Source organism: Zingiber officinale, chromosome 6B (genome assembly GCF_018446385.1).
Source record: "Zingiber officinale cultivar Zhangliang chromosome 6B, Zo_v1.1, whole genome shotgun sequence".
Classification (NCBI taxonomy): Eukaryota; Viridiplantae; Streptophyta; class Magnoliopsida; order Zingiberales; family Zingiberaceae; genus Zingiber; species Zingiber officinale.
In genome coordinates this window covers 115,389,788-115,399,506 of record NC_055996.1, presented here as the reverse complement: position 1 = coordinate 115,399,506, position 9,719 = coordinate 115,389,788, and the positions used below count along the sequence as shown (strand labels likewise).

At 39.7% G+C, this 9,719-nt stretch overlaps 1 pseudogene; it reads left to right on the top strand.

Annotated features, from left to right (window-relative positions):
* Positions 1-3,163: 3,163 nt before the first annotated feature.
* Positions 3,164-4,524, top strand: LOC121990555 (annotated as a pseudogene).
* Positions 4,525-9,719: the final 5,195 nt, after the last annotated feature.

Below are 9,719 nucleotides of genomic sequence, written 5' to 3'. Positions count from 1 at the left end.
TGGTTCAAAATTAAAAAAAAAAATGAAATCGTCTTTATTTTTTTTCTCTAGTGGCTATGAAGAATTTCTTACGATCCTCAAATTTTTTTTTAGTTCCGCTGGCAGGAGGGGGGCGGGCGACCACCGACGTCACGCCTAGTGAATCCACCCCTATTGTTGCGTCAAAAACTATGGTCATAATTGTATTAATTACATATTCATTTGACAGACAATGATCAAAGAAGCTGAACGGAGTTTAGGGGTTCAACTCTCATCCATGGCATATCATGTTTGGGGAATTTAAAAAATTTGTGATGTTGAGCTTTTTGTCATGATCTATCTGTATTTCTTAACTATCTTGATAATTAATGAAAAACTTTTATAAAATCGGATTGATTAATTTTAGGATTAATCGGATAATTAAATTGGATACCTTAATTAAAAAGCTAATCTGACTACAGGGGGCATGGTGCAATGGTAAATCATAGGATGAGCTCAGACAACGAGGGTGTGATTCTCTCATAGGGTATATCATATGATCGCAATGCTCAAATCACTCTTGACGCTAGACAATCCATCAACACTCATTTATGCTTTTCAAATTATCATCGATCAGAAATTTTTATAGGACTAATGATAATCTCCTAGATTAATAATTCAAAAACAGTTTGGGTTTGATATTGAATTAAATTAAAAAAACTGAACTGGCTGGAGAAATCTTACTCCGCCCTTTAATAAACATATATACACAGACTTAGCTCATAAGGGCGGCTACAAATGTTGGATTTATAAAATCCAAAAAGTTAAAGGTGTATTTAGTTTGCGCATTTTTTATTTCTATTTTTTGAAAAATACATATTTTCTAATATAAAATTATTTTTTAGATTTATGATTATAAGGAGAGATTTATGATGAGGTCCCATGAAAAAGTTGGATTTATAAATTCAGAATTATGGTTACCTAATGTTTGTATTGCATCATCCCTGGGAGATAAGATCATTTTACTTGACTTATACGTGGATGAGTGCCCTAGATACTCATGGCGGGCAAGGCTAAAATTAGTATATTGGCAGGGCCAGTGGTGGATCCAGACAAAAATATAAAGAGGTGCTAAATAAAAATTTAAGAGGTGCAAAAAAAAATCTCGGGTCTTCAAATAGAAACCTGTCGATAAAAATCATGCAACAAAGAAAGGGTGACAAATCAACTCACCTTGCTTTCGGTCACAAAAAAACATTAAAAAAAAATGGAAACAAGGACAATTTTGATTTCGGATTGATTTTTGTTTTTTTAGCTACAATGTCTTCCGATTTTGAATTTGAAAAAAATTAAACTCAAATTAGAAATAATAGTTCAAAGAGTACCTACAATCAAAATATATGAAATAAGTCTAGTAAAAAGTAAACTAATTCAGATGTGAATAATTGAGTACCTTGAGAAGCAGACCTTGGATCTTCGGGTTTAAAAGAGAAATCCGTAGCGTAATGCGAAAGGAAATCATGCGTTACTTTCTTCTCTGTGCATTTGCCAAATTACAACAACTTGCCAACAAATATACACAAAATCGATTACTGTTCTAATAAATCCACAACCTTACCTTCAAGCTCCATCAATTCGAATATATTTCCGTATATTCCACCTGATCAAAATGAACAACTCAGAGCAGAATCAATATGACTGAATTATGCACAAGCCCTAGCGGAGAAATTGCAGAATCCGAGTGCATTAAAGAGGGAAACAACTAATCAACCATCAAAATCGGAGAAAACAAGAGTGAGGAGAGATTACAAGGCGGCTCTGCTTTAGCCTTTGAGACGCCAGGAACAAAGCGAGGGGTCTCAACACATCGCTCCTTATCCCGTCTACCTTTCATTTCCCTTCCTAGCTTTTTTAATCGCTCTTCGTTTCTATCGCCGAACGTCGTCTAACAAAAAGTCGTCAGCGCGCTGTTAGCCCTCAGCACTCGTACAAGATGAACAGATGCGCTGCCTTGCGTGGGGGGTTTGCCAAGTCGTGGGCAGTGGCCAGTGGGCTAGTGGATCCAGTGACTCTGTAGTCTGCTCCGCTGCTCAAGCTCGTCTTCATCCGATCCTCACCCCTCGCCCCTCGACCTCGGACTACAGCTTGCAAGTAAACATTGAAAAGAGCCCCGACAACAGTAGACCAATCGATTGTTGTCATCTCCGTGCACTCTCCGTGTCATCAACAGACACCGACATCCTTAACCTGCCATCTCCGTGCACTCTGCAGTCTGCCGCATACTAATCGATCCCTAATTTTTGGTGAGCAAGGGGGTGCTTCCGCACACCCTTGTGCCCCCTTGCCTCCGCCACTGGGCAGGGCAGCCGCGTAATCTTTTGTTAGATATCTTATATCTAAGCCAATATTGACGTCACATGCATCTACGTCATAGGGTACCCAAGCGATGATCTCAGCAGCCTCAACGATTGATCCTGTCAATCACACGACCTCAACGACCAACACAATAAATTGAATTTATTATTTTACGTTTGAGTTTGAATATGAAGTAAAATTGTTACCAACAATGGGCTTCACAGACTTTTTATCCAATTAAGTACACACTCAGTCTCTTTAATTTACTTCTCTCCCACAAAAAAACAAAATTAAGGATAGAAACTTAAACACACAAAAATTTTAAAAACAAGGAAAAGGAGAAGCGAACTTCTTCCCCCATGATCAGATTCCGTGTTTGCTCTGAGCGCTGTAAAAATTCTATAAAATTATTAAAATTATGACAGAATCAATACTCATTACGTACACTTAATAAATTCTTCGGTAATCAACATGACGTCATCTCTTGCATCATAATATACCCATAAACTACTTTTAGTCCGCACGTCTTCCTCTCTTTCATCAGCATTTGATTCGTGTATACCATTTTGATAATTCTGATACGTCAATTACGGAATTTTCTTTTACCAAATGAGAATAAAAATGGTTGATAAATATAAAAGTTAGGTACGTTTTTAAAGATATTTTTAAAAATTGAACGGACGACATGATAAATAATAAATTACTCTTTTTCTCATTATCATTATATTTGAAATAAATAAATAAATAAATATACTACAAATATAAATCATAAATATAATATAAAATAATAATCGCATAGTATAAATTGGAGCAAGCAGAGGAGTCTATTTCACCTCAAGTGTTTCCGCTTCCTACATAGCTAATTAATTGCCTCCAAATCATGACCCAAGCCGCTGCAGTCCTACTAGCCGACGTCGCCCGTCGCGCTAAGGAGGTGTCTTCCCGGTACATCCGTCCGCCATCTTCGCGTCCAAATATCGCTGACGTCGAATCCTCTAGCGCCGCCATCATCCCTCTGGTCGACCTGCGTGACCTCTCCGGGTCCGGCCGCGCCGCCGTGGTCCAGGCCATCGGTTCAGCTTGCCGAGGCCATGGATTCTTTCAGGTCGTCAACCACGGAATCCCCGACGACGTGATCACCTCCATGCTGCGCGTCGCCAGGGAGTTCTTCCGGCAGCCGGAATCGGAGCGGCTGAAGATGTACTCCGACGATCCGTTGCGGACGACGAGGCTGTCGACGAGCTTCAATGCGAGAACAGAGAGGAGGTCGGTAGCTGGCGCGACTTCCTCCGCCTCCACTGCTTCCCTCTCGAGGACTACGTTCACGAGTGGCCGGCCAATCCCCCTGCTTTCCGGGAGGCGGTGGAGGAGTACGCGGTGAACGCGAGGCGACTGGCTCTGAGTTTGTTGGGAGCCATCTCCGAGAGCTTGGGTCTGGAGACGGATTGGTTGGTGGCGGCGCTGGGGAAGCAGGCGCAGCACATGGCGGTGAACTACTACCCGCCGTGCCCCGAGCCGGAGCTCACCTACGGTCTCCCCGGCCACAAAGACCCCAATGCCATCACTCTACTCCTCCAGGACGGCGTCTCCGGCTTGCAAGTTCTCGGCCAGAACGGCAGATGGATCGCCGTCAATCCTGTTCCTGGCAACTTGGTCATCAACATCGGCGACCAGATTCAAGCACGTACATCCATTTCTTCAAGTATAATCTCAATGAATCATTAATGAATCGTCGTATTATTTGTGATACGTAGGTGCTCAGTAATGACCGATACAAGAGCGTGCTCCACTGCGCGGTCGTGAATAACTCCACCGAAAGGATTTCGGTGCCGACGTTCTATTGCCCGTCCCCGGAGGCAGTGATTAAGCCGGCGCCGGCGCTGGTAGACGAGGAGCACCCGGCTGCCTACCGTGAGTTCACGTACGGAGAGTACTATGACAAGTTCTGGGAGACAGAGGCTTACAACGAGAGAGCTGCCTCGACATGTTCAGAGCCGCCAATTTGTGATCGAGTTTAAGCAAGTGCCATGAATAAACAACGAGAGAGCTGCCTCTACATGTTCAGAGCTAGCCGCCTCAGCTATCATTGCAACGAGACGACACTATAGTTGTTATATGGCTCATATCAATAATGATTGCAACGAGATCGACACTATAGTTGTCATATGGCTCGTATCAAACTTTCTACTTGATAATATATCCAGAATATAAATTCGGGCTTTCTTACGTGTAACTAGTTCCTAGCCTGGTAAATAATTTTCCGCAAGCATTTTTTAAAAATTGTCTCATCGTTTTGCAATTGTTAAGAAAATCCTCACTTCGAATTCTCTCGCACGAGTTAATATTACAATCAACACCAATAATGATGTTTAGAAACCGCCAACATTCAATAATATATATGGTTAGAGAAGACTTGTATTTGGCCAATGCTGGACATGACTTACTCGTGTCAGCCACTATAGTCATGGGCACGATCATGCCAGTAAGCACGACCGAGCCGTGTCAATCATTGTGGGCATGGGCACGGTTGTGCCAGGAAGCATGACCAAATCGTGTCAGTCGCTGAGGGTCTGTGCACAGTCGTGCTACTAAATATGGCCTGACCATGTTCGGATCGAAGGGAATGAGCACGACTGTGCCATCGGACATGGCCTAGTCATGTTCAGGCCTGGAGGAACAAATATGCCCTTGGCATGAGAGTTCCCAAGGGCACGACCTAACTGTGCCCCATGTTGGAGGCGCCAAGTTGAGTAGGAGTTAGATTTACTTAGTATTTTTGGTCCAAAATACCATATATGACTTGGGCTATATAAATATTATCATTGTAACTCTAAACCTAATTCTAATATAGAGTTCTTGGTCATTTATAGAGTAGGCACACTGTCAAACCACGATAATTCATAATCGTCTTCTCTCCTCTCTCAATTGTTCTTTTTCTTCAATTTTCTTCTTCAGTGATTCTTCTCGTTTGTTGCAGCAAGATCTCAACAACTTGTATCATAGATAAGGCAACATGTCTATGATCTATTCTGCAAAGTTTGACATGGTGATATTCGGCAGAACTAAAAATTTTAGATTGTGGCAAAGGAGGGTTAAGGATCCGTTGGTGCAACAAGGCATGATGAAGGCGCTAGGCGAAAAGAACGGGAAACGATGGAAAGGTTAGATTGGAAGGAACTACAAGCGAAGGCATTGACAATGATCATGTTATGTGTTGTTTCTTTTTGATAGCATGAATCAAACATAAGATAAAGCTGTAACCGCTCACAATGATCTCCCGAAGAAATCGAAGAAGAATCGTCGGACGTCGCTGCTGCCTGAAGCACAATCACGGGTAACCGGAAAGTGCTTCAAGGTTCACGAGCCAAATCCCCAGCCTCTCGGGCGTTCTCCTTTGCTCGATCAACACTGATCACCGTCGCCTTACCCCTTATGCTCTTTCCCTCTTCTCCGATTGCTCTTGGACGCCATTTTAAATAGGAAGCAAAATATCGGTTACAAACCGATGCTTTGATGGCTTTCAATGGAGGAAGATGAAGGTGAATGGGCACCCCTTCATCTTCCTAACGTTGCAACTGATGCAACGTCCAACATCTCTTACTCGTCCAAGTCAATCCATAAGGTTATATAGTCATATAGGTCATATAAGTCACATAGACTACAAGGTGATCATGTCATAATGCTAAAGCCAAATATTAATTGGTCACATAAACCAAATAAGTCAAATAGACTATTTAACGATCAAGTCACGAAGACCAGAGCAAAATTAATTAGTCACAAAGACCAAATAAGAACATTCATTTCATAGATTAGAGGAAATAGTTAGTGCGACAGCAAAACATACTGAGGATTTATTGCTAAGAAGATTGTTACACCTTACATAGCTACTTTTTAGAATGAATCAGAGACATCAATGACTTGCTTTTACCTCAAATTAAATTATTTACATTATTATGAATATTTCTAATCCCTCATATTGACTATATGTCAAGAGCATGTTCAACATCTCCAATTAAATAAATTATTCACAATTACATTTTATGTAATGAACTAAAAATCTAACTGGTACCAGTGAATAAATATCACTGATGTAAATCAATCTTAATCTTCCTTTTTAGCTAGAATCTATTTATTCTAATCATTCTCTTTCCTAGTTATGCTCCATAGACCGAATCATCCATAGTCAATAGGAAACATGCTAAAGTAGCAGACACTGATCATAACTTCAAATAGACAGCTAAATAGTCACTTAGGGTAAGATTGAGATTAACTTATAATCTCAAGGGTCTCACATAGTAGAGAAGTAGAGATCCATTCTCCCATTACCCTTTTTGTCGCCATAGCACATGTGGTATGAATCGTATGCTACGATGTTATTCTCTTTACTAAAAAGAGCGCATGTTTTTCCCAAAATTTAACATCGTACAGATTTTGATCTACACATACCTAATGTCTAATCCTGAATTCAATATATGAATTCCAATCTAGCTTTAAGCAGATTTAGTAAATAATTGGTGCATTTACTCTGATCATTACATAAATGATCTCATCTTGACACAATTATCAAAATGACCTTAACTTACGAGTATGTCTATATTCATATCTATATAAGCTATCCCATAAGCAACGATCTTACCTCTATTCATACTTAACAAATAGAGATGATTGTCCATGTGAGTGGACCAATCTCAATCTGCCAATATGCTTATTGAGACTTTTTATTCGAATGTAACAAAGACATATACATTGAATAGATCATGATATTTTTCATTTATCAAAATATCTTTACAATAAGTTACATTCTTCGAAGTCCCAAAGACTTCACATATCCATGAAATGACTCTTTAGTCAATGGCTTAGCAAAAGGATCAGCAAACATATTTTGTGTAGGGATGTACTCAAGAATTATCTTTTTCTTGTCAACAATATCCCTTAATTATACTTAATTTCTATATGCTTGTCTTTGCTGTGATATTTGGGATCCTTGAAAAAAACTATTATAGCTTGACTATCACAGTACACTGTAACAGGACTCCCACTGTCCTCAACAATCTTTAGATGCTTCAGGAACCTTCTTAACCAGACAACCTCTTGTACAACCGCTACACAAGCCACATACTCAGCTTCCATTATCGACAAGGCTACACAAGCCTGCTTCTTGCTGTTCCATGAGATGACACCACCATTCAGCAAGAAGCATGGCCAGATGTGGATTTTCTATCATCAAGGTCCCCTGCCCAATCTGCATCTGTGTAGCCACTTAGGCTCATATATGATCCTTGGAAACATAGGCAATAATCTGTTGTTCCTTTGAGATATCTAAATATCCTCTTCACTGCTTTCCAGTGTCTCGATCCTGGGTTTGACTGAAAATGATTAACTAAGCCAACAACATAACATATATTAGGATGAGTACACAACATAATGTACATTAAACTATCAATAGCATTGACATATAGTTTTTTTATCCATTTCGGCTATTTCCTCAGGAGTCTTAGGATATATACTTTTGCTCAAAACAGTACCTCTCACTATAGACGTCTATTCGATATTGTAATCTGATATATTGAAGTGTTGTAGCATCTTAGTGATACAAGCTTCTTGAGATAAACCCAAAAGCCTTTTTGATCGATCTCTAATGATGTTCACTTCTAAGATGTACTCTGCTTCTCCCATATCTATATGTCAAATTATAATGAAAGCCAAGATTTGACTTTTATCACACACTTTACGTTACTTCCAGCTGTTAGCATATCATCAACATATAATGATAAAATGACAAACTTTTTTTTTCCTTTCTAAGGTAAACACAATGATCCTCATTGATCATTTCGAAACCATAAGACAAAATGACATCATTAAATCTCATGTTCCATTGTCTTGATACTTGCTTTAGCCCATATATAGACTTCCTAAGTCTACATACTTTATTCTCTTGACCTTCAGCAACATAATTTTCTGGTTGTACCATGTAGATTTCTTCGTCAAGATTACCATTAAGGAAAGTTATTTTTACATCCATCTGATATAATTCTGTGAAATATGTTGGGTTTTTCGGGTCGCGAAAACCGCATTTTCGCGTCGCGGAAACCCCGAAACCCCCTAGCCATTGGATCCGTGCGAAGAAAACTTTCGAAATACGAATACGAGTTTCAAACGACGATCTACAGTAGATCTACAAAGGAAAAACATTTTATACCTTCGATGCGTGCCCTTCGCAATCCCGCAAGTCCAAGGTACGCCGGATCTCAAAGTTGTCAACGTAGACAACTCTCTAGTGATATCCACACGAACAAGATGTGTTCTCTAACACTCAAGGATGGAGAAGAGAGCACCCCAAGTGTGCTAGCACTTTCTAGGGCTCTCAAATAGGATTTGAAAGGAAGAAAAAGAGAAGATGCAAAAGGAATCTCATACACTCAAGAAGTAGTATCCTCCTTTGTGACCTTCACTCTTCCTTATTCTCTTGGAACTAACTCAACCACCTTCTCCTTGCTTGAAACCCACGACCAAGAGAAGAGAAGGAGCAAGAAGAGAGCTTAGGAGGAGGAAGATCACTTGAATGAGAGTTACACTTGCAAAAATGAAACTCTTTTTTCATCTAATTAAGTGGTTTGTAACCTCCATGGGATACCAAGAGTCACAACTCTTAGTAACTCCCATGAGGTGGCACTTCACTTAAGTAACCATGATGATGTGGAACATCATCATTGGTCCACTTAATGCCAACTCACCAATGAGGTGGCATAAAGTCAAGTCAAACTTGACTTAATCTCTCTCATGGTTGATCTAATCCAACCATTTAATTCAAGCCAATTTAATATAATGAATTTAATTCATTTAATTAAATTGATTCAATGAGTCATAATCTAAATTAGACTCATTGAACACATGAATCAACTTGAGTCCAACTCAATTAGCCCAATTAGGATTACTCTTAATCCAATTTGATTCATCAAATGAATCTAATCCTCTTAGTTCATCATATGAACCTAATCTCCATCCACTTGTTCTTTGTGTGTGACCCAATAGGTTCTTGTAACGTTGGCAATGCCCCTAAACTCATTTAGAAACATAAGTAATGAGCGGTATCTAGCAATACATCATTACTACCCAAGTTACAAGAATGTTGAGATCCAACATCACCTTGTGACTACTAATTGTGACTCCTCACAATATATGACAAGTGTCCTTCTATCCTAGACATCTAGATTGATCAATGTGAGGCATAGACCGTGTCATCCTCTAATCAATCTAAATCTTGAACTCCAAGTAGACTCACTCAATCAAATGAGCTCAATATCCTATATTGACTCATTTGGGCATGGTCATGCACTTCGTGGTCTCACTCTATCAAGAATACCGATGTCTCTCCCGTCATATAGGAGGGATAGATCTCATCTACA